General features: G+C 44.2%; 1 protein-coding gene across 1 annotated transcript in view; it reads right to left on the reverse strand.

Moving 5' to 3' along the window:
- Window positions 1-26962, reverse strand: part of LOC139220860 (partitioning defective 3 homolog) — a 309168-nt gene that overhangs the window by 238497 nt on the left and 43709 nt on the right. The window lies entirely within an intron of this gene.

A 26962-nucleotide genomic window follows, 5' to 3' on the forward strand; every position in this document is an offset into this window, starting at 1 on the left:
GTGAAAGTGAGGATCCCAGCATGCCAAATAAAGTTCGCTGATGATGTGCAGCCCTTTCTGGGATATATGGTAAACACAACTGTTCAACAGAGAGAAAATAAGAAGATGAGCTAATAAGAAAAGAAAGAAACACATTCAGCCTGCTGACAATTCAATTTGCAAAGACTTTTTCACATTTGACCCTTGAAAATTCTTTTTCACGGAGCTCTGCATCGGATCGTGATACCAGGCTGAGCACGTGCCAGCACACACACAGATACACACAACGTGGTTAAAACAGCTGGATGATGACATTTGATAGGGCTATGGTGACTCATCCCCAAATCCATGACATGTACACCCACTGTGAAATAGGATGAATGGGGTGCTGTGGCACACTGCACCATTCGGGGTGACTGGGGTGGGTATGTATAACGGAGGAACTGGGGGAGACAAGCGGGCCTGCTCCACACCTGGATCTTTAGGGATGATAGCCCTCTTCCAGCGATGGCTGTTTGACTTTGCTAGACCATTGTTTTTAACAGTGTTTGACAAAATGACACAAAATCACGTGCATGTCCGGATTCAATCTCCAATCACACTGAGCAATCAGTGGAGAGCCGCGTTAAAGCCCTGTGGGGAGCAATCTGGGCCATTTCCAAGAAGCATCTCCCACCGCCACGCAAAGATAGAAAAAAAAAAAAAGCGTTCCGCAGAGGAGCTGAGCTCATTTTGAACACATAATTGTCCTCCTCTTCCCTTACAGCCTCATTATAGTACAATCTGATTACAGGGTGGAAAACAAAGGAAGAGGATGAAAAATACCATCCACCCCTGATGGGCTGGATGCAGGTCTGTTTGCATCTTTGTCAACTTCAGGGTCGACCCTCCCTTCTCCGCCGCGCGTGGGTTTTACTTTAAGCAAGCTGAAGAAAAGTACAACTCTATAAAAACACAGTGCGTGTTCATTCCAGGTGAAATTGCATGTCACATCCGTTTGGGTTCCACAAAGTAAAAGCATAAATTCCGCTGCTGCAGCCGGAGCAGAGAGAAGTGGTAGGAACCTCAGCGCGGCTGTGACTGAAGTCGGCCCATTTTCTGTGTATGACAGCAGCAGAATGAGACTGTTTCGGCTCAGTTGCCGCGCCAACGATCGGGTCCTCTGCTCCCAATGAGCAGATTTCATTGGCCTCTATTACTGGGTCAGGCTGCATGTGGCGGTAGCTGTGTGTGTTTGACTAGGCAATAAGCCTTATGTCACTGTCACTTTCATCAGCAGAAACTCTCTCTCTCTCTCCCTCTCTCTCTCTCTTGTCCTTTTTCTTTGTCTCCCTTTAGCTCAAAAGCAAACCATTAAACCCTCTATGAGAAACAAGGATAGAAACGTATGTGTACCAATAGGCAAATAGCACAGGAGACTACATGAGTAAACTTTTTAACCGCTTCAAGATATGAAATTACGAAGTATGTGCACATAAAAACAAGTCCTTTAACTCATTTTTGATGATAAAGAGATGATGAAGTATTACCTGTAAAAAGCAATTCATATGACTATACCTTCTCATGACAGTAGTGTGTCAAAGATATGTTGACAAATTTAACATTTTATTGTAAAGATGATGATTAGTATTAAAGATGTAGGCCTTTTAGGGGCATGGCATGGAGGTTAGCTCATGTAAAGCACCAAGTTCCACTATTTCTCTTCAGTTCTTTATGGCTACAGTCCTGTGAGGACACATACTGACAAAGTCACTTCATCCTACATCACACAGCTTGATACTTGCTACTAGTGTGCATCTTCGCATAGCACCAGTCTGAACGCTAAATAAAGTTGTTTACCGAGACAGTAGAAGGTGAGTGACTTTAGCCTAAAGAGCTACAAGTCATCATTGCTGATGAACTGGCACATCAAAACTTATAATCACAAAATACAATCTTCCTACAGTCCAGAGAACAGCCACATTAGATCCTATTCCTCTCACCTTTACAGGAAACCTGACTTGTAAAGTTTTCAAAAAGTCTCACTGCCATTTGGAGTTCCACATGTGCCTAAAGCAGCTTTAACATTTGGTATAAAGCAACACCAAAGTGCCATCAGCAAAAAGAATGTGTCCAGGCAGACTGTCAGTCTAATAAACCCGGTTATTGCTTCCCTGCTCTCTAAATATGACAAGCGACTCTGAGAAGCTCAACCTTTTCATTGTGCAAAATGTCCCACTTAAATAAACGAGCTGCAGTAATATTTCAAGTGCTTTTCTTATTCCGTTCCATCCCCTCTGATCATCAGTCCTTGTCCAGCTCCATTAGAGCTGTTTCATATCGGAGAATAACAATATCTGAGTCACCGTGCAGCCCACTGCACCGCCGTACAGCTAATCAATCTACGGCTCGTCTCTCTATAGGTGGACTGATCAGCTGGCATTATTCTCCAGTCAATTACCTCCAGTGAGAGAGGCAGAGGGAAGAATGACAATGGATGCTGATGAATGCCAGTCAGGGCTCAATTTAACCAGCCGGGACGCCCTCCCTGAGCTGGCAGAAAGACAATTGGGTCGTCTAATAGGTATTTATATGAGCTCCCCTCCAGCGACCAGCTATTTGTTATGGAGAGAGGTTACTGCTGGAATGGACTGTTTACCTATCACGCCGTCATTTGCATAAGGACGTGGTGGAAGGCTACAGTGTGTATGATGGATGCTTTGGCGTGCGTGTGCGTTTATGCACATGGGACTGCATCTGTATCCCTGATAATCTTAAAATGATGTACTCATGCGCCGCCTCGAAGCCTCGAAGAGAGTGGCAATCAAATGATTCTCAATAGCTCTGCTCGAATCTGAACGGCCTCCTTTAAACTCTCAGCGCGCACAAAGAGTAGTGATAGTTAGACAGCTGGTGACGGTATTCATCACGTCATTAGGCTCTGTGTGTGCAAGAGTGAAGAGGCATCCAAAAATGGAAGCTGGCACGACAAACGGAAAGGTTTAGAGAGCGTAAAAGGTGCTCGACCGTCCTGTAGAGTTAGAGAGAACCAGGTTGGTTAAGTCTCTAAGTAAGTAAAGTCCCAGGACTTGGAAATACAGTGAAAGGGCTTTCTTGTTTAATAAGGTCATAACATTTTATAACTCCTATCTTAATGGAGTGGGTAAATAGCTAAGAGCTCTCGTGCATTAATTGGCACTTTTCTTTGAACTGTGGTAGATTCAGAAAATGAAGGTTTCCACGACTGATTTCACAATTTCAGCCAATTGAGTGCCTATTAAAGAAGTTTTTTTTTTTTATTACATGAAAATACGTTTTACTTTTCTTTTTGTGTTCATTCACAACTGTCGCTATTCCCATGTGAGCAAGGTCAGGTAGCAGTCGTGGGTGGGTGAAGCAGGAAGACCTTGTGGTGTTATGGTAGCATGTTTAACTCCGGGTCAGAAGGCTGCGGGTTCAAATCCTGTCAGGGTCAAAAGCTTTTCTCTCTTTTGAAAGCTCTGCGACAGGAAGCGGAGTTCATATACACCGTAGCTGCATTTGTGTTGCACACGGACGCGGCGAAAAGAGCTTCTGCGCACAGCTGTTTCATGATGAGGTATAGAAATGAAAGAAAATGTTTAAAAAAAAAAAAAAAAAAATGATTCACTTGAGAAAGCTTTTACTTCTCAGAGTTTCAGCCCATCTGTCCATTTTGCATCCATTTCTCTGGATTGAATTAATACATGACCGTCTTCTCTGAAATCATTTCCTATGTAATAGCAGATGTCTGCATTTTTCTCTGACGGTCTCTCCTCTGGTTTTGTCTGTGACACAAGGATCTTTTGTCTGTTTTAATGTGCTTACCATTTTCACAGTCATACCTACATGGCACCGAGGTGTCTACTGTCCTGTGATCCTAATAACAGATGGCCACGACCGTCCAGAACAGCCCGACTCCGACCGACAAACTACTGCTTTAGGACAATGTGCTACACATAGGCAGGTTATTCAGTTACAACACCTAACCTCTAAAATCCTTTTAGTATGCATGTGGCTGCCACTGAACATTTCTAAGAAGGCTTTGAGGGGCAGGTTTCACGGCCCTAAGCTGGGCTCATATTCTCGCAGTTAATTGGGCTTGACGAGGTGAACGTGCCTTCACCACTTCAAGGGTGCAGCTACTCGTATTTTTCAGCCCTTTCTTTTCTCGTGAAGCACATCTTTTGTGGGGAACAAACCTCTTGGCGCTAAATGCACACAGAACTAGGATTCACGGCAATGTAAGGCTTGTCCTCTTAGTGCTTCCTCCTTTGTCCCCCGTTACTCTTGCACTTCCTCTCCCCCCCGACTCCAGCTCCCACCTCTCAACAAAAGCCCTTCCACAGCCCGACCCTGGGGTGGTCACATCTAGCATGTTAACCATTTGACCCCCTGACCCACTAAATCGCTTCCTGTGGTTCAATACAAGGAAATTTGGTTAAAGCGTGTAAGAAAATACGAGGAAGTTAGCAGACTGTTTTGTCTTCTTATGGCTTGGCTTTATGTGTGTGTGTGTGTGTGTGTGTGTGTGTAAGAGAGAGAAAACCATTACTGAGTAAGGGTAGAGCTCGTTCACACACCTGGGCCCCATTCAACGCTGCCCTGCCAAACACCCATGACGTGCCCTGAACAGAGTGGCATCATGGGAAATCTAAATTAAGCATAGGGCTGTGACACGGTCAGGGCACGCTGTCAAATACTTGATGTGTTTGGAGGAGTGTGAGACAGACAAGAGACAGAAGACACAGATGAGGTAAGCATGCTCTGCAAACATAACATGACTAAATTGAAACAGGGGCTGAGTGAATAAAAAACATCGGGGCGCTGTAATTAAACGCACTTAAATAATTAAACTTCCGCAACAGCGACGTTTGATTGACTTGAGCATGAAACACCCACACTGCTATCAAAGGAAGCCTTGATTTAGTCAGTGAAAGCGGATTGAGGCCGTCAGAAAACCAAAAGGCAACGCAAGGACATGAAACGAATACGTACACAAGTCCATTGTAATACTGCACAGCCATGCCCAAATGTGCTGCTCCAACAGGTTACACTCTTGAAATTAATTCAATAAATCACAGAAAACTAATGAGAGAGTAAGAAAAGCATATTTCATGACACTTCCAAATAGTTCTTAGACTGTAGAATAACAGGAGACAGGAGAGGGAAGCCGTTCCCAGAAATGAAAACTCCCTGGATCTGGAATATGGGGCGGTGATATTTTCTTAAGTAGGCCTCGGGGATAGCTTTTGAAACCATGCTTGATGTAGGATTTTATTTGGCTTGGAATAAAAGCCCTCCCTTGGGTGCCTCTCCTCCTATAGGCTGGTTAACCCTGTCTGACACGGACACACACTTAAACACGCACACACACAAAACGCTAAGTAGGTTATGATTCATTTTCTTTGTCATCATCTGCCCATAAAACAAAGTCAACTGGAGCGAATGGGGGCTTTCCTCCACTCCTTTTTAGGCTCCGCACTAAATCATTCCTGGCTCTTAAACACTACTCGTGTGTATTGAAAATGGAACACACACACACACACACAGATGTTCTGCTCTTTCACATAATGTCATTCCAACTATAACCTGACATTTCCTCTGTATTGTTGCTTTTTTAAATCGACTTGTAAATAACTGGGGGCACAATGAGCGGATGGTTAATGAATTCAATTAGTCAAAGTCAGGCCGATTAAGAGGTCTGAAAAGAAGCATTGTCACATCATAGATAGGAGTGTGTGTGTGTGTGTGTGTGTGTGTGTGTGAGAGAGAGCCAGAATCAATGGCTCTATCAGTCAGCCAGGCCTTGCACTGTGGGCCTCTCGCTCAATTCATCATCAAGGACCAACAGACAGCCAACCAGGGAATATATGCAAGTGTGTGTTTCATTTTGTAGGTGTGTATTTTTCCCTGGCACTGTGTGCTTGTGTGTGTGTGTGTGTGTGTGTGTGTGTGGGAGGCCCTGTGTGTTTGCATACCAGCGGCTCATTATAACCCTTTGTACCAACACACTGCACATCTCAAAGCCGGTAACATTGCTTCTTATCTCAACAGCAAGCCGAACGCTTTGAAACTGTCAAAGGCCTCATAGATGCTTTCTCAATTAAGAGTAACCTTTATGCTGAAGGAGTCACATCCCACAAAAGCTTCTTGTCTGCTTTTACACTATGTACGACAATAGAAATTGGCGGTGCAGTACTTGTAGCTGTCAGATGCCGAGTTCAAACACTGTGGTTATTTCTTCGCTGCGAGCCCAGTAGGGAATCAACCTTTTCACTGAGCAAACACACTGAATAAACAAAAATAGCAAACAAAACAAAATGCCAAGCAAAACTCAGTATTCACACGGCAATTGCCTGACGAGACGGTGCCAAAAGACTGTAAACAATAGAGCTCCTCAGCTGCAGTCTTCACAAGGGGACGCTAAAAGCTAAATGTGTTTGGGGAGATGGTGCTAAGCATGTGGTGTGAATTATTTTCTGTAAGGAATTTCCTTTGCTGAGGTAACTTTAAATAACTTTTTACGCACGTGCTGGGACAGAGAGGGAGCATTACAGGCCGAGCTCGGATATTAACACCAGGAAAGTTTTCATGAACACATCGGTGTGACTTCTGAAGTGCCGAGGTTTTGGTTTTGGATAGTGAAGGTGTCACACTGCTGTGTGTGCACCTGTCAAAGGGCCGTCCACACCAGGACAGCTAATAACAATGACAACTGTAAATGTATATAATATATAATATAAATATGTAATGATTTAAAAATATATGGTTTTGGAAAGCTTGGGATCACTTTCAGTGTGATTAGATGTCAGTTTGTTATGGCTCAAAAACTGACATCCATAGAAAAGTTTAGTCTCGTGTTGAACCGGAGCATCTGCAGATGAATTCCATAACTGATATGTTGTGATCTACTAAAGTCATGCGTGAACTGCACATTGCTTTTATCTTCACTGCCATTTTAACTGGGCCTTTTTTGAGTCTACAATTCCAAACACGCCAGGAGGACCAAGGTAATAAAGATTAAAACCAAAAAAGTTATCCAAGTATCTTGTAAAGTTTACAGTAGTTAGATGTTTAGGTTTGGTTAAAGCAGAAATTGCTGCCATGCCAGAGTTCTGCGCTCTACTGAACACTTTTCTAGTTTAGGTTGTTTTTCCAATTTCACCTTTTGTGTTGCTATTTTATACAGTCGATACCTCAGTCTGTAAACTGTCACTCAAATTTATTATCATTTATAAACTTAAGTTCAATTATTCATTCTTGTTAATTACATTCAAGCCATCATTTTTTTTAATGATCTCTTCATTTGATCCTAAATTCTGAAATGCTTTGTCGTGCCTGTTTCAGCATGAGCTCTATGTATTAATCATTGTCAATTATGATGATTAAGACATCGCCATGACGATGGCTTTCAGGTATACGTGATGAATTAGTGCTATATCTGCTATAAGGTGCCACAGTCATGTGTAGTGGCCACATTGTGGAAGCTGTTCTAGTGCTGTTTGACAACACAAATGTTTAAATGTTTCTCATTGACAGCTGTGATGTATGTGGAGCAGGCACAGGTATCGATATCCAAACAGATGTCTGAAGACGTCTCTAGAGAAATGGCACTGGCATTTCTGTCTTTGGGCGTACGCACAGTGTTAGTGTGAGTTTTATACATCTGATCCCTGGTGTTCTGACTGTTTACAGTGTGGACGGTCACATCATCTCAGTTATCATTACACTTATCTTTCTCAGTGTGGACGGCCCTTAACTATGTTGATAAAAAACAAACCAGACATTAATTTACTATTATAAAAGGTCTAAAAGACGAAAAGACAGTAAATATTCACATCAAAATCATTGAATTTTTGTCAGTTTTGCTAAAAAAAACAAAGACAAATGATCAAATATCAAAATAGTTGCACATTAATTGTCTGTAATTGATTATTCCACTAATAATTTCAGCTCTAGAATTTGTATCTATCAATGTAGCCGTAGAAGACGGATTAATATTAAATGGCGGATGAGGTAAAACAAGAATTTTGACTTGGAACCAAAATTAGTTGAGTTTTATTTTGAAGAACACAAAGGCCTTCATAATGGAGCACAAAACAGTTCTAATGAAGGACTAATAGATGAGAAGAGAACTATACAACAGCAACCTCCTGGCTACAACAACTGAGAGCAGATATGTGAAAGATGTTTTACACTGGCTGCTAGTGCATTTTTCCCTGGCTGCCGAGCACTCAGAGATTAAACAGTTGTGACTTGACAGCATTCATTCAAGGTTTCCTGAGAGGATGTTTGTGCTTTCATCTGCCGTCCATCTGTTCCTCTGACAGACGCAGTCAGTTCGCAACGAGCCAGGAAACTACGGTCAGAGATGCTCCTACTGATGGGTCAGCTTGCACAGGAGAGATGAATCAATTCTCTGTTGAGGACACATACAACAGACAGGAAGTGTGCGCTTGGCCCGGTCTGAGGGTCCCACTGATGGCAGACTATGTTTATCCCGAGGATAGGCTTCTTCTTTCACCCCCACCTCACACACACAAACAGGGGAGCTCAGGCCAAGGCAGAGTCCCTGATTGCATCTGACTTGTCATTGTCAATGGCCACCTCGGCTCCTCAGGGGCCCATGCTGCTCTGATGGAGCAAAGCAGGCCGCCCCCCCCCCGTCCACGCCCCACTATTCACCCCTTCTCAGGACAAATTTAATTTGGAGGTGCAGAGGACTGATAAAACCAGGAGACAGCATAAGGGGCAGAGGGGGAGGGACGTAATTTGATACCTCCTCCTGCCCCCTTTCACCTCCTACACACACACACACACACACACACACAAATGCACACCTCCTCCCCCCTCCTCTGACTCCACCCTGCACCCCTTCCACTCCCCACATCTCCAGACAAAGACATGGTTTTTTTTCTGTCGGCCAATTTTTCTGTTATCAGATGGATGGAGGAAGGAAAACGGAAGAGAGGAGGATGAGCCACATCAGGCCTTCTGATCTCAGATGCATTACCTGTGGAACTCTCTGATGAACATAATAACATATGATAACATGTCATATAGACTGGATTTATAGCCAAGTACGTCTAAACCTTGGTGGATAAGGTGCTATTTTCTGTGTACATTATATGTAAATTCAAGAAATCTATAAGAAAGCACAAGTTTCCATTGGCAAAAATCGTTTCATATTTTATTTACAATTTCATTTTTAGTGAGGAAGTGAGGAGCTGAAACACTGAATCTTACTCCACTGATTGAAACTACATATGATCAATGAATATTTGAAGCATACCAGACATTTTTTGGTTCTTGCTTTTCAAAAAGGATGATTTGCTGCTTTTTCTTCTGTATAATGTCAGGGTAAAAAAAAAGGGCTGTTGGTCGGTTTGAAGACTACATATTTGGTTCTTGGAGGACATTTTCAACAATTTCTTGATGTGCTATTGGTTAAATATCCCCAAAAAAGACAAGTTAATAGAAATAATCATTAGTTGAAGCTCCAACAGTGAGACCATATGAATGAACACAAGAAGGAGGGACACTGTAGCCCACAGTCCACAATCCCTGAAAGCAATGCCTCTCAGCCACCACGTGGCTGCTTGTTTAGGCCCAAAGCTTAAGTGACGTGGTAACTGAGCACAAACTACGGCCCTGGTGGCTCCGTGTGGGGCCACTATGATGCATGAGTACCCACAGATGTTGGCTGCAGTTTATCTGAGCAGCCTTTATTGAATTAGCCAGAGACTAGAGTGAGCAGTGTGGAGCTGGGGGTTTTCACAGGTCAGTGCTCACCTCCAGCCCTGCAGCCATAAGGCCTCTGAGCCACCTGCAGCTGGGAGACAATGGGCTGAACCTCAACCTGAGAGTGTCAATGTGTGTGTGTGTCTGTGTGTGTAAGGGAGGCAGAGGGAGAAAGGGCTGACAAACTAATCGACAGATGGATTTTCTTGGGGGGAAAAACTGCATACTAACCAGACACACCAGGATCTAAACATTTCTGCACACACACACACACAAATGCAAGGACAGAAGGTCAGGCAGGTGAGAGTGTGTCACTGGGAGCCTGCCTTCTTCATATGGACAGGTGAGAGCTGCAATTATCACCATGATCTCTTGCGCGCACACAAAGCTCAAGACTCTCAAGACACACTTCTCCACACACACACACACACACACACACACACACTCCCAGTCCAAAGTCACTCAGTGAAACCATTGTGAAAAGTGCCCTTTTCCCCCTAACATCAGTCAGATCATGTTACCATGCCAGCCCTTCGGGTGAACCAAGCAAAACTGGTGAATGGGCACCAACCCTCTCAGCCCCACACTCCCACCTGCCCAACTCATCTATTATTGAAGCTGACATAATTGCGAGGGGCATCATCCACCGAACATCAAGACTCCCAATAGACGAGGCCTTTAAATTATTCAGGACAGGGGTGCCCATCCCACACTGGCAAGTTTCTCACATGATGAGATCATGGTCCATCAGAAGCAGGAGACCATGGGGGGGGGGGGTCTGTGTTCATGTGTATGTATTCATAACCATGTGGCAAGTGCAAGCTGGAACTGTGTACATGAAAGGGGTCAACCTAGCTCATTATGGGATGTGTCACACGAGGAAGCGACAGAGCTGTGACCTGCTGCAGTCTGAAGCACCACCACCTAAAAACCACCGTCATTAATCAAGTGGGTGTGAGTGTGAGCATTTGTAAAAATAAAAAGGAGGGGGAGGGGTTCTACTCATTTGTATTCAAGTAAACTTCAGGCATCAGCATATACTGTGATTACGGGTTGGGCTAAATTGCTAAGCATGATTGATTGTATCTCATTGTTTGGATAATGTGTGATCTGTGACCGATTGATTATGTCTCGCTGCACTGAATGACTCATTTGAATATTAACCACCAAGTACTTGCGTTGCTATGAAATGTCAACAAATTGTTCCTAATTCTGAGACACCAATGATATGCAAGAAGTAATTTGAGCCTCATCAGGGCGGCGTGAAGCTTTGATTGTGAGATGACGCCCAAATGCATACATCTCAAGTAATAGTTGAACTGCCTCATCCAGGGAGCACAATAGCCATTTGACATTTGAATACATATCTATTCTGTTCTTGACCTCTTCTGATGGTTGATTAAAAAAAGGCGTAAATAAATCTATTTGTTGAGGCATAACCCAACAAAATGCTAACTAGAGTGTAAAATTCATTCATTTATTGTGGAAAAATATTTCCCCATCATAAATGTCTTGCCAAAGTGTGACATTTAGGGAACAAAGGCCATTAGCATACAGCTTCGCCTGTTAAAGGCTGATATTTAGTGTAATGATTTGTATCATTCTAATTGTGTCGTTTCTTAATTCTCGTGAATTGTCCATGTCCCTACATACAAAAGGTTAAAGGGGGCCACTATCATCTTCATTAGAAAGCAGTTGAAGGCCACAACAAATCATATTTACAACTCTGTGTTCGGTTTAAACGGAGCGCTTGAATGCAGCACATTCTTTTCTCACACAGAAAATCCACTTTGGACAGAAAACAAGATTTGCAGTTATCAATAATTGTAAGCTTCTGTGTGCAGTATTTGTGCGAGTAATGAGAAACGCAGACGGCGCAACGATCTATCTTGGTCCAGAGGAGTGTAAACACAAGTCAGACGTTTGAAGGCTCGAATCAGCACAGTTTCAGCACTGATGGTGATATCAGGGCACATTTTCTGCCCTTCAGAGGAGCCCATTCTCTGCCATATAGTGCGTTGAAAGACTGCTTCTACAGTGCATGGTATTCCATCACAACAACTATCAAGCCTGCATTTGGTCCGTTTGGTTGTTATCTCAGCGCGCTATGCTGGCTGTTTCCATATCATTGTGCACATTATTAGCTCACTGTCACTTGACACGTGCAGAAAAAGATGGATCGTTGTCTCACATGCTTACTTATATCCATTCATTCATTCATTTCTCTGATAAACTGTCTTAACCGGGACACCAATCAATTTCTAAACATTTGACATTACTTTAGATACCAGATGCACTGCAAAATTGCTTTGGGAAATTAAATGCACATAGAAATAAATACGATTTTACTTTAAAAGACTAAAAGACTGTGTTGTGTGGAGAGCTATTGCTTATCCAAGCACACAGTGTTTACCCACTGGAAACACCCTAAAAACACCTAACTTTAGTTCATCTGAGCTCTGTGTTTGCTCGGCAGTAGAAAGCAGTGATTGTCTAAAGGCCAAAAGATTACAGCTTTCATCCCACCGACTGCTATCGTTTGTTCACACTAAGCCAAAGAGGTGCTCAATTAGTAGTCGCGACCTTGTCAAAAAGTCGAGGCAATGACTTATTCGTCCCTTTCTCACCACTTTAAGTGGCAATAACTCTACATCAGTATCCCAAAAACTAACAAACACAGACTGATGTGTAAAGTCAGCTGCATGACCAAACAGCCAAACTTTACTGGGCTCCTACAGGGCCCATCGGGGGAAATCAGCCTCCCTCAGCTAATAAACAGTAATGACCTGCTTCCCGACACGTCTCGGAGCCTCCCTTTGTGTCGGCGTGGTGATGAGGACAAAACAGCGGAGCCAGCAGAAAGAAGCTGCGCCTGGGGTGGCCCGGTAATTACTGTTAATTGGTTTAACATGGGGATAGATGGAGAGAAGGATGAGAGAGGGAGAGGTGGAAGGAAGGATGGAGTTCTCCCTCCAAGCCCCCTCTATAGCTCATTTGATGTGTTAGGGTGTGTTATCGCAGCTCTCTATCAGTAGCATGAGCTAATGTAGAGGCGTGGGGCGGGGAGGTTAGATACGCGTGGCGGCGAGTAAATAAGCAGTCTGGTAAACAAGTACTGGCTCAAACACGTACAAACATGCATGTGTACAAAAGGGTGTGACAGACGACAAAGACAAACTGGCACGGGTGCACGGGCACAATGAGGACTTGATGAACACGCAGACAAAGAAAATCCACGGTATGAAAGGTGCATCCGAGTGTGTGTCTACTGAGCAAATACAGAGATTAAACACACGCTGCTGTAAAACACACACGCTCACATTACGCACAGCCTGAGGGGAGCAGCTCGACCAGATAAGACAGGCAGTCTGAGGGCCATTTACGGCCATTTGATGCATAGTGAGCCCATCAGCGGCTGTGTGGGTAGAGAGAAGAGGTGTGGAGTATTGTCCATTCAGCTCCATGCCAACCGCTGCACATCTACACAGCGCTGCACTGTAATCTGCTGCAATGAGAGACAAATAACAACAGATTTTATGGGGAAGTGGGAAGAGACACTTTGCACGCAAGTCTCTCGTGTGGATGTGCGGATAAAAATGAAAGCGCGAGTGAAATAAACGGGGGAGCAATCTCGAAACCCATCGACTCTCGTCTGATGGCATTTTAGCCTCTGGGGCCAAGGCCAGTGTTTCTGTGCTTCCGGTGTCGCCAGCAGATCATAAAATCATAAAAGTTATCCGGGCCAAGACTTCCTCTTTCCTTGCTTTTCTCTATAAACAAATATTTGCATATGAGTGCAGATTACTTGTAAGAAAGCGAATAAATAAAGAGCTAAATCATTGTCGGACGACAGACCATGGGTTCTGAGATTGCATTTCGGAAAACACGTTCCGCCTCTTTTTGCTCTCCTCACGGACGGCCCAGTCAAACACAACTGATAAAACAAGCTGAGGTTAAAAAAGAATTGAACAGTATGGTTAAGCTGTACTTGTGTGTGTCATTATACAGTGTGCGTACTCTCTCGTTGTTGTTGTCGTGTGCGGAGTGACAGCTCGTGTTTGCTGCTCAACAAAGAAAGTGAAAGTCAGAGAGTGTAACAGCAGAGGATTTTCAAGGCGCTGAAGATGCTTTGACCCCCGACACGATTTGAACATGCAACCTTCTGATCTGAAGTCAGACAAACTCCTGTCGTGCCACGAGGTCCTCGCAGATAAACAAGCCGCTGTAGCTCATCAGAACAGCAGCAGGTGTGATCCACTGTGGCTGAGCAATACCTTCCCACGTAATCCTTCTCCTTCTCTCGGGCAGCACATTTCAGTGACAGTATGAGTGAGAAAACTTGGAGACGTCCTGTGGAGTTTTCTTGTAAACAAACATGTTCAGCGCCTCTCGCGAAAAACAAACTGTGTGCATGGAAGTAACGAATGACTTAACACGCTTCAGTGTGTTGAATGAATTTCCTTCCTTGTGAAACCTGAATTGTTTAAACGGGCTTATCTTCTCCGTCGCCGCTCTTGGTTTCCTTTGTCAATTAGTGAAATAGCAAGAAACCCATATAGCCCCCCCCCCCCTAAAAAAAAATGGCCAAGCTTTGAGGTAAATGCCTGTTTCATTTACCAGAACAGATCATTTGGCATCAAGACCATGAACCAATAGGTAGCAAAACATTCGCACTGCAGCTCTGTGCAATCAGAAGGGGAGGAATGTGTTTTGTATCACCTGCATACTATTATGTGGACCTGAGCATCCTCCTGCACCTGTTACTGTGGGATACAACTTGATGGTTACAACATCTTTTAGAAAAACATTAGAACCAACCAGCAAGTTGCTGATAGTCACCTACTAGTATCTCCTATGTATTATGTAATATTCTCATTTCTAAAAAGCTGACGTCTGGTATGAGCTCTTACCCATGAGAGACGGTGGTTGTGGTATTTGTGGCTGTGGTGACAGCCAATTACAGCACAGCTTCAGACTGAAACAAACCAACATCGCTATGTATTTATTCAACAAGTGCCGTTCTAATGCACAACAGAAGATGCTTTACAGATTTTGTGGCCTTTCGCGAGGCATACTGCATCGCACCTGCCGTCTCACGCCAGGTCAGTGTGGCGACCATCAGCGCACTCACACGCCAGAGTCCTATTTTCTGAGTAGCATAGGTTGGAAGCCAGGGCCGCCACTGACACCATGAAGAGAGGTCTCCTCTACTTAGTTTTACGACTACTCCGATACACGCAATCAGCCGTAAAATTCACCCTCACACAAAAGAGCCCTCCAGTAAGCTTCTTGCGGAGGGCAATAAAACCCAGCCACCCCGGGTAGAAAACGACTGCTTCTCCTCAAGTCGATTTATGTCCTGGCCTCTGTCATTGGGTGGCGGGGGAAAGAAAGCAGCAATGTTTCTTTTTTTGGGACAACGGAGTCATCAAGAGAATTGAAGGCCATCGCGAAATCAGCCGCTGTAAAACATGATGGCAGGCTGATCGGTAAATGGGCCTGCCTGTCAACCACACTTTCAGAGGGATGGCCGTAGAACGAGAGCAGAGGCTTGGCTGGATGCTGTCACAAGGAGAACAGGGGCATTGTACATGACAAAAATAGGCAATTCACAAAAATATGTCAAAAGATATGATTCAATGTAATTGGCTTTTATTCATATTTGAGATAAAGTTGTATGTCTTGGCCAAAGACAACACGTACAATAGACAAATATCTATCTACAGGCAATCTGCAACTGTAAGAGCCACTACGCACTGAGATATGGCCTCACATGCAGCAGAGGCAAGAGGTTAATCATACATACATAACAACATACCAAGCCCCATTGGGTTTAACAATCAAGCAACACGTCCCTACCGCCAATATAGCTCCAGTGCAATGTCAACTTTATGGTTTAAGAACTTTCACAATTGATATCAGCGTAGAGTGCGTGTCTTTATAGAGTGACTACAGATCATGGAGCTGTATTTCGTGTCAAGTTAGATTTGTATGACTGCACTTCAACGGGACAGCTTTAAAAAAAAGTACAAACGCAGAGATGATCTCCAAATGTTCCACGTCTTAATACCACTCAGTCTCAGTCAGGGCCGTCTCACTGATGCTAAAAGCACAGCAGAACTTGCTGTCAGTCTGGGTTATGTGACTGCACGTAACCCTGACTGACATTGTATAGGTGGTATACATGATAAATCCTACTCTGAGGAGTCTTAACATCTGTTTGACACTGTCTATGCACATGTGTCTCTCCTCGACGAAGTTCATTATTCCAGAGTTTTTAGCTGCGGCTTAAACGCGTATTAACAGGTTTCCTCCAAGTCCTCCACCCAGCTTCCCTCTCTCTCCCTCCTATCTATTGACAATCCTCACTCTCCTCATCTCTAAACCTTGCCAGCACAAAGCAGGTTTAAGCTGGGATGAGAGACAGAGGTGATGGCTGCTTGAGTCCATCAAAAGCGGTGTAAGCCTGAAAGTTAACCAGCGCTGGGCCATTAGGTTTTCGATGCATAAGCTCTCAGAGCTGTTTAGTATCTCCAATGAGTGTTGCTTCAAAGATGAGCATGGTGGGAGTGGAGAGGCAGAGGGCTTAGGGCTTTAAAGTACCGTAGTTGCGGGGAAGTTTTCTAAAGTATTTTCAAAGTATTTCCTCGCAGAGGGAGGGAGTCCTACAGTAGAAGGGATGAGTTGAAGGACTAGTGTGTAAACCATCTGCATGACTGATAAGAGCGGTTGTGCTCCCGTCCATGTCTTCTAAATGTTTATGAACTTGATTCACTCGTAAAAGAAAAGCAGTCCGCTGAGGCCCCTCTGAGAGAGAGTCAGGGAGAGACTGAGTAAAAAAAAGTTTCCAAAAAAAGTTTGAAAATGTGATAATACACTGTTGCACAGACACACACATTATACACAGTTCCTGGCTGAAAAATCCGATTTATGAACATACAAACAAGTGCAGGTGAGCTGTGCGAGTGTGTGTTCCCGCTGCTACAAAGCAGCGTGAATCTCATGCTGTTCAGCCCGTGTGCGCCCGAAGACGCCGGACTAAATGCAAAGCATGACAGCAGAACTGCCAATAGACAAAGAGAAACCATTTGGAGCCATTTCACGCATGGTGTAATGCAACTAGCTGAGGAAGAGGAGGAGGAGGAGGACAGTGGATAATAAATGGGACATTCTCTGCCTGCCTCTGGAGAAAGACAGCCTTCCCGGTCTTTCCGCAGCAAGGTGATGACAGAGGGGGAGAGAGGGAGCAAAGACTGGTTTCTGCTTCATGCCTGTTATGCTTTTAGTGATGAAAGTGTGGCTAAGAACTCCAGCACTTTAGTAGCTCTCTGAATTGACAACTGTTAAGGCGCAAACTTGGGCAAACTTGTTGGGAAAGGCTGAATTTGTTCAGTCGCATGCATATCAGCGTGAAGCATGGCTGGAAAAAAAAAAGGATGGTGCGGCGGAGTTTTGAGTTACTCCTGCTGTGATGAGAAGTCCCTCATCTCGGCTTCGAATGGAATCTATGGACATCTCCAAAGTATGGAGTTCTCACGATACGGCCTGGTGCTGCTGAATACCCCGCGCTTCTGAACACACAGGCACGCTTCATCACTGGGGTAATGTGATAGTCCTGATATGTGGCGGAGGAGCACAGGACATGGTTCTGATCTCTGCAGCCAATTACTCATCCTTGGGCACAAACCATTCTTACCTCCGTTTTAAGATAACAACACTGGTTAATGCTTCAAATAGAGATTGAAAACGGTTATCTCCACATGATCTGAGGATATTCTCTCCAAATGGATGCAACCCATTAAATAATCACAAGATTCCCTTTTAATGTGGAAGGCTCTTTTTAAGTTAACTTTATGAGTGACTGCTCATAAAGTAGTACAAGGTTTCCGGCTATCAGTGGAATTTGACCTTGTTCGCCGGTCAGACTCCATCAGCTCCAACAGTGACACCACAGTGCCCCCTGCTGTAGCCGGATAAAAGTACAATCTGCAGGGGAGCCATAAGTCATCACTGCATCGCAAGCTCCCATTTCAGCCAGTGGATCATTCTGACACCCCCGGAGAGGTGGCTACACTGCTTGTGATGTATGCCATCATGGACATGCTCCTGCCACAGTTGAGTGAGTCAGCGTGGAATGAGGAGATGTTTCGTATAGATCAAGGCTCTCTTTGTGTCCCCGTCACGGTCTCGATGGGTGGACCGTGACACAAACAAGTTAGCAGCTTTCACTCACGCCTCACCACTGTGAAAGCACGGCGGTGTTTAAGATCAAATGTAAGTGTCATACATGTATAGCTAGAGTTACGGCTCGACCGAATAGAGTATTATTCAACTGACTGAAAAAGTGATGCCAATTATGATAATCAAAATATTTTATATATATTATCACGACTATCTGGCAAGATAAGCAATTGTAAAGAGAAACTGGGAACTTATAAAGGACATATATATATATATATATATATATTTTTTTTTTATTGGTTGAATAGCAAGACAAAAAAAATAGGTGACATTGAAGATACACAAAGGACACGTAATGTGAATTTGGATGCCTGCATAAGAGGCAGCAATGTGCATCTGTGCTAGAGCTACAGGAAAGGTTGGCATGTGAGGCAAGGAGTGGAAAGAAAGAAAAGGTCATGAGAGTAATGTTACAGTAGCAATAAATATATAGTATAACAACAATAATTAGAATAAGAATAGGTGATAATTATCACGGCCACATCGAATACCATATAATATGCTACAAAAATGACCATTATAATGAGTAACAGTACATACATACAGGAGGGGGGGGTCCAGATTGAGGCACTGGAGAAGTGGGGGGGGGGGGGACAAGGCAGGACAGCAGACGACACCCCCCTGCTGCCCTGGGGGTCATTTTCTTGCTTTATTTCGGTGCTTTAGTTAGTGGGTGTAATGCTTTACTTTGGACAGGCTAAATGGTTGACTGATTCGTTGATGCACAGCCACAACGGTAATAACAATCTTTATAGTCAATGATTAGTAAGGAAAGACACAAAGCTGTCCAAAGGCTGCTTCCAAGTCAGAGCGTGTCCAGTGTTGGTTGTTACAGCCAGCTACAATGATTCGTGTTATATCCTGCGTAGTATCGTGTCTTCTTTAGTGTTTCCAGGGACTTTTAGAGACAATAATGAAGACAGTGAACTCCCTGCTTATAAACTCTGCTACACAATGATTTAATACAACACTGGCATTACAAAATTCATGCTAAAACCCGGAGGGGAAAGCATAAGCGGCAAGTTTCTAAATTTCATCACTGCTCGCTCCTCTAGCATATAACCCTCAACATAAACACAGGAGCCCCCCCCCACTGAGACCAGCCTCGTTTGAACGGATGAGACGTCACACGTGTTAAACAACAGAGGCACGCTGCCACATTCTGATACGGTGGGGTTAAGCCGCCTGTAGCGCACATGCATTTGACTTGCCGGCTGCTAGAGGGCGCTCTGTGTAGCGGTAGGGATTCCTCCTGCAGAGCAGCGGCAAGGCAAAGCCAGGGAGAAGTGTTGAAGCGGTTCAGAGGATAACGCTTCTGGTTTTCTACCATTTCTTTTTCTGGATCTGGTCGAGTTAACATGTAATGTTCGGCAATGTAAGCCAGTTTAATCTTTTTTCTTTACCTTCATCTCAATGCAGTTCACCAATCGGAGCCATGTGTGAATACAGTGATAGTTTTCTATCAAGGGTAGCCTGCCTACGTTTTCATCATACCTGAAGTGACAACAGTGAGCAAACTACCCCCCCTGTGTGTGTGTGTGTGTGTGTGTGTGTGTGTGTTGCTGCTGCCCCTATCCAGGCAGCCATAACACACACACACACACACACACACACCATGCACCTAAAGTGAACTGTGACTCAGTGGACGGCTGAACTGTCTCCACAAAGAGAAGGACTAACAGACTGCTGCATTTACAATAAATGCCTGTTGCTTTTTCTTACAAGCCGTCATCCACTCTTGTGACGAAGAGGAGACCAGGCCAACGTTCACTGTTAATTCACCTGTGAGTGAGCTCCAGCCAAAAAGCACACGTGAGACATGTACACACCCAAAACTACAGTCACTGAAAGGCTTCCATACACACACACACACACACACACACACACACACCAGAGGAGACCACCTGTCAGCCTGTGTTGAGCGCCACAGGCAGCATCGCCTACTCGTGGTAAAAACTTTTTGATATTCATGTCCGCCCCCAGCTCCGTACACTCCAATCAAATACGTCTCACTTTCTTTTCTTTCTCTTGTTCTCTGTCTCTCTCCCAGACATAATAATGACACAACATTAAAGTGTGGAAATCTGGCAGTGCAGGTGAGCTGTGTGATGTAGAGAAAACACAGCGGCATCGTTGGAGCTGAGGAAACGGGGGGGGGGGGGGGGGGGGGGGACCTGAGTGAGTGGGACAAATAGACAAATTGCTAAGATGCTGTTAAAGTTTTGAAGCGCGGCACATGAAATTGAAACGGAGGCACAGATATAGTTGTACAGTATTACGCTATGCAACACGCACTTGTCAGGAGACGATAGTGGCAACAGAGTGGGCACTGGGCCAAGTTCTGGGAGGGCACTGGGCCAGAGCAACTGTCCTGCCAAACCGCCTCCCAGGCAGCCGAGGACAAGCCGCCATCATGACCCTCATCGGCATCACAATTAGAAAGCAGCACTCCGCTGGTGGACCGATGAGGATGAAGAGGTTATGAAATGAACAACAGCAAAAAGAAATTTGGCAGACGGAGACTGAAATGAGTGGATAGGCAGCATAAAAATGACCATCGTAGTAAGTAATGTCTTTTTGCATGCAGTTAAACAACATTTCGAGCATCAGGCCAATGTGAAACGCCAAAAGAGAATGGTGATATAAAAAAAAAAAGCAACAGCACACCTCAACATGCTGCTTTGCACTGAAAACAGGTGAAATGATGTCACTGTTTGTTTTCAAAGAGAAGAACACACCTGTTTGTGTAGTGTGGGTTGTTGGTGGTGACAAAGACGACAGGAAGGAGGCGTTGTCTAGTCAGGAAGAGTAAAAGCAAATGTAGATGTCACTGCCCTCCCTGCTTTTATCTCAACTCTTGTTTAACATTGACTTAGCTTTCAGATTGTGTGGAAAAAATCTCTCCCTCTATATATATATATTTATGTCTCAGGTGCCACACCTCTGCTAATAGGACTGCTAATTGGAGCATGGCACTCATACCCACTAAGGGAGTTGTATGCTTCAGTCAGGGTTTGTGTGTGTGTGTGTGTGGGAAAAGTGTCTCAACATTAAAAAAAAAAATAAAATTTAAATATTAAATAAAAAACGTATTCATCATGAAGTACCCATAGAGACAGGTAGAGATGAAAAGAGAGAATGAAGGACAAAAAAAAGACTGAGCAGAAATCTACTGACTTGCAGACAAGTGCAAAAGCTTGTCCACAGTTTTATTTTCCTCTCAGCCTTTCTGACCTCCTCATTTAACACTTCGCCTCCTCATAATAATCATGAAGGCAACATGTTGAATGAAATACGTGTGGTTGTCAGAGCAACATGGTTATAGCTCTATGTATGAATGCAATCTGTCACACGATACTACAATGTGATGCATTGTTGTTATATACAGTCACAAACTCACACACACACACACACACACACACACACACACATAATGCTACCTCAGACACATGTCATAAAACTGTCCTGCCAAACACACACACACACACACACACACACTTTCTCGAATGCCATTCCATTTTACAAAATGTGCTGTTGCTAAAAACATGCATCCCATCCCTCCCACAGAGGACGAAAGGAGCGAGGTGTACCAAAATATAAGATTGCTGGTGATGGGGAATGTGTTCCACAGTTGTTGTTCAAAGAGCCATATTTGAATACAAGTAGGTGGCACATCTGTCGAGTATTTTTTTTTTTTTTTCTGTCATGAATTATTAACATCCTGTCATTGCTGGCAGCAACAGCCATCATTATTTCACTTATGAATAGAAATAATGCCAACACAACACTGTGTCTCATATCTTTCAGTTGTGCGTACACAGTGTTTGCTGTGTTGGAACAACTTTATAACAAAGGAGGAAAAAAAAAAAGGATGATCAGCCAGAGCTATGGAGGTAGTGTGTTTTTAAAAGGAATACTTCTAAATAGCTCAATATCCTTGGTGATACATGATCAACTAGTATATGTGGCTATTTAAGGTGATGTAGAGTATTTATCCTCATTGACGAATTCTCTGTTCCCTTATGTGCCAACACAGAGGTCATTTACAGCACCTGTGAAGGTTGAAGGGATTCAAAGCACTGCACCGACTTAACACTGCCAGCGCTGACAGTTGGTCAAATCACTACACAATAAACAGGAGGCTGAATAAAAAATAGTCCCTGCATTTAAGTTGAAATAGCAACAGTCATGATTTTTAAAAAAATAAATGGAAATATGCAAGAAATACAGGTTTGAACATGCAGATTCCGATAATGTCTAGTGGTTGGGGACCAGTTTGAGCTGCGGACAACTAATCTCCCCCGATGTGGGGCTCAAAGTCGCTCACTATCATCTCACCACTTACCACATAATATAACTGTCACTTTCCACATAGTGACAGGCTGTAGCTGGGCAGAAGAGCTTTCTTTAGTGAGACTTCTGGTAAATGAGGTAGATGGGTGTCCGTATCTGTGTGTGTGTGTGTGTGTGTGTGTGTATGTGTGTGTGTGTGTGTTGCTGTGATCAATAGAGTCAGTTGATGACTCCAAGTGGAGTTCGTTCACTGTCTGATGATCAATATGGGATTAGGGAGGAAAGCAAGGTCTGTCTCCGGGCTTCTCTCTCATCTCATGGACTGTTCAAGGCCTCTTGAAGACAAAGTGGAGAGTAAACAGCAGAATGAGTATCATGGGGGGGGGGGGGGGGGGGGAGACTCAGACTCATCGCAATAACTGCGATGAGTCTGATTTTTTAAACAGTGTGAGGGGAGAGTTTCACCACCTGCCCTTCCATGTGCTTATTATAGTGTAAAGATGCATTCATTCCCATAACCTGGAACTATGTAGATACACTTCCAGTCATGTGTGTCCACAGATGGCAGCGTTGGGTAACTTCTTTACCATCATGTCAGCCTGCCCAGCTCAAGGCTGCTATACAGACAAGAGAGGAAAACTACGGATGGAAATGCCTGTCACTGTCAAACTCCAGTGGATGTTTCTGAGCACATGGCTCCTGTGGGAGGACCCTGGTGTATCACTGAAGGGTCACTTCTCTCTTATTGAGGTCAAGCCTGTTAGTTTGGCAGTTAAGATGTAATATTTACATGTTTTATAAGTAGGTTCAGCAACAACGACCACGCCTCAATCTAGCCAAAGTATTTCAGCTCCATATATCCGTTTCCCCCCCCCCTCTGAATCTGACCAGCATTGCCATCACTCACCACCACCATGGATCAGCCACCTCCTGAAGTTTCACAGTCTCCTCCATCCTCCATCCACTGGGCTCAGCTGTCCGCACTTTCATCCGTTCATCCTCCGACGACTCCAGCATTGTCGGACCTTCACCCATCAACACCAGAGGAAGATTCCGGCTTCGGCGTCCAACAGATGTCGCTCCCTCCAGACTCCTCTCTCCGACCCGCTCAACATCCGGGCACCGATAGGCGAAGCACACCTGGCCGCCATTCCGACCGTCACTCACCTACAAACATTTCCCAGCGGACCGTCGCTCGCCTAAAGCAAGCTCTCAATCAGCGCAGCATCCCTTTCCACCGTTCTGACAGTAAGGTAAAACTTTTCAAACTTTTCACCATCAAAACAAAACTCTCCCTCCACAAACATTTCGAGCACTTCCGGGTTCCCAGCGTCGCGTCCGCTGTAACGCCGGTGACGTCATGCCGCATCCCACCTGGGCCGAAGAAGCCCCGCCCCCCACGTCAGGTCATATCAAACCCTACACAAGCTCTTCCTGTTCCAGAGCCTCCTCATCCCTCTGTTTCCCTCCAACCTTCACTCACAAACCGAGCACATGCATCCCTCCATCCCAGCATCCTTCCTCTTCCCTCACCCTTCCTATCCCTTCTTCCGTTGCCACTTCACCTGTGGCTGCCACCACCAGCCAGCAACTCTTATCTCAGTCCATATGAACCCATATGAGACTACCTAAACTGAAGGCTAGCCAGTAAAGCCTCCCCCCACAAGATCCCCTGTTTATCTCAGAAACTGGTAAAGTAGCAACACGACTCTGGTTCCACCATCACTCTCAGCAAATCCTTTTCCGATCCCAAATATCTCCTCTGGGCATTCGTTTCGCATCAGAGCCGTCTCCACCGCTTCTAGGGAGGGAGTTCCAGACCACGTCATCTAAATCCTCGGCCGCTGGTCTCCACCTGCAGACCTCACTTACATCCGCAACAACCTGAATGACACCCGAAACGCTCATAAGCATCTCACCATCTGGAGCACTTCTTTTGGGGATCTGAATACCTTGACGACAAGAAGAGACGGCTCCCCCACCCAGAGTCTCGACACCCCGGTTCACTCCAGTCTTCATGTTGCCAGCCAACACGCTCCATCTACTTACTCCATCCAACAGACCACCACTTCAATCCCTTCATGCCTCAGCCCTTCATCCCTTCATGCCTCAGCCCTCAACCGCTCATCCTCCTCACAAATGAAAGCACTCGGCTGTAGATAGACTTGTTTGTGTATCCCTTAGGGATGTCATCAGTAGGTGAGGTCACTACACAGTGTGTGTGTGAGTGAATGAGGTTTTACAGCAATGGCCAGACAGTTACTGACAGGCGACAATGCTGCCTCTTCTTTCCTCAGTGTAAAGACAGACATTTACACCAATGCATGTATATGGGACAGTGCTTCTGGCACAACAGACCAATAATATCACCAACCATTGAGAGAGTGTGTGTGTGTGTGTGTGTGTGTGTGTGTGTGTGTGTGTATGCTGATGGATGAGTGTCTTCAGAGATAAATGGGTGCCTATTATTTGTGCCTTTTATAGGCAAACTCCCTGCTGACTTCCGAATGGGAATAGCATGCAGTCTCACAGCACATATGCGTGCACACACACACCCATTCACATAACGAGCTACAACTGAGAGGCCCTAGGCTGTGGCACATCTGTTGTAAAGGAGACATAAGGCATTCATGCAGGGACTCAAGATTCTCCACACAAAGAAAGGAGGAAGGGATAGTGGCGGTGGAGGGGTCTAATGACAATTTTACCTAAAAATCCCTTCTGGATAAAACGATGGCTGCGCATGAGGACACAACGAGACACATTCTCTCAAATTGGCCCACTGACCTTCATTTACCCTCTATAATGCGTATGACTTTTAATATTGTAGATTTCTAGTGCAGAGAGACAGAGGACTAAAAGATGGAGAGTAATTCTGCATATCAAAGACAGAGAAAACCCTTTATATATGGACAGCTATGAGTCTACACAGTCCAACCCAGACATAATTCAGTTATTTAGAATATCTAGTTTCCCAAAATTAAATATTTACTGTATATTTATATGCTTATACATGCTTGTCTGATAAACTTTAATATTTATTATTGCAGTTTCCACTGCATCAACATGACATTTATTATAAGTAACTAAATTACTAGTATAAGAAGTTGTATTGTAGGGCTGTTTTTTTCATTATCGTTATTTTTTTTCATTTTTTTGTTTAGTAATTTTGGCTTGAAAATAGTCAAATAAAAAATTACCATCTCCATCCAATGGTGGTGGCTTCCAATTCCTCGCTCCACACACCAAAGACAGTGACTTTACTATCGTACATGTCAACCAAAAGGAGCAAATCCTCACATCTAACTAGCTAGAACCAAAGAAATGTCATTTTTGCTTGAAAAATTATGAAAAAGAATCTCAAAATAGTTACCAAATAATTTTCCTTTGATTGACTAAATGGTACATGAATAATCATCTCTTGTTGTAGGACCTGTACAAGCAGTTGTAAGAATAGTAATATTCAGTAAGTGTAGTAAAAGAACAGGTTAGGGTGAGATAGAATATGTAAACTACTTCCCATCTTACCAGAAATAAAACATAAGAACATTTTTGTGTAAAAACAGTGCTTGGAATGACTATTAGTTGCTATTGATACTAAAAACCATTTTACAATAAGGGTTCTCCAGGCCGAGTGGCAAATGACACCGACCAGCAAACTGTGCGAGAGGTAAGCATGCTTCAGCGTGTCAGTAAGCCTCCAGTATTATAGCAGAGCAGGACATCATCTGAGGAGGTCTTCAGCCTTTACTCATGAGAAGTAAGGCAACGAGAGCACACAGCCGTGGTGTTCCAGGGGATTGAGCTCTCTGTCTGCTACAATACGGCCATATAAAGCTCTGAAAAACCAGGCTTAGCTTCCCGGTCCTGGCGCTGCCTCCCTCCCTCCTTGTGCCAGTGTCAACTTCAGCTCGGTATAGCGCCAGCTGCTAAAGCCAGACTCCGCTTAGCTCGTGGCAATGCCTGCTCTCCACTCAAACTGGTTCATTTTCCCTTTCCTGTATTGGTTCCTCCCTCCTTCATATGCTTCCATTATTGTCTCTTCCTTTCTTCGTTGTTCTTTTCTTTCATCACTTTTTATTTGCTTCTTCCTTGTTTGATTTAGCTCTCGTGTCCTCTTTGCGTTTTCCTTTATTCACTTGCATTCTTCAGTACATTCATATAAGTGTGTTTGGTTGGTTCAGGTTGTGTGCTCATGTGTATGCGGAGGTGCTTTACCAAATCCTCCAGCTATTAGACCCTACACCATACTCGCAGCTAAACTAATTACTACAATATTTAAACCCACACACTGCTCAAAATCCCCACCAGTCTGGTGTATATCATAGTCCTTGTAATAAATGAGCTAAAACAGAGCTTTGCCTTCCAAAGTCATTTTGAGAGCCAATTTTCAGACACAACCTTGGAGTGACTTTGGATCTGTGATGGTAATTATATATGGTTCTGAAAGAAGTAGTCAAGTGTTGAAAACAGCAGCTCATGGTCTGGAGACTCTTGAGACAAAAGCTACAGAGGGATACTTGTCATGCAGAAGAGACACCCGCTTGGTTTAACAAGGAGCTGAGAGGCAGCTGGGTGAGAGAAAAATAGGTCTATATTCAAAAGTATAAGCAATTGATGTTAGATTGGACTTTTCTGTTGAAGATTGCAGTTTGTGTTGAACTGGCTGTGACTTTGTGTTAGTAATGTCTTAGTGGAGCGACCGTAC

Source organism: Pempheris klunzingeri, chromosome 21 (genome assembly GCF_042242105.1).
Source record: "Pempheris klunzingeri isolate RE-2024b chromosome 21, fPemKlu1.hap1, whole genome shotgun sequence".
Lineage (NCBI taxonomy): Eukaryota > Metazoa > Chordata > Actinopteri > Acropomatiformes > Pempheridae > Pempheris > Pempheris klunzingeri.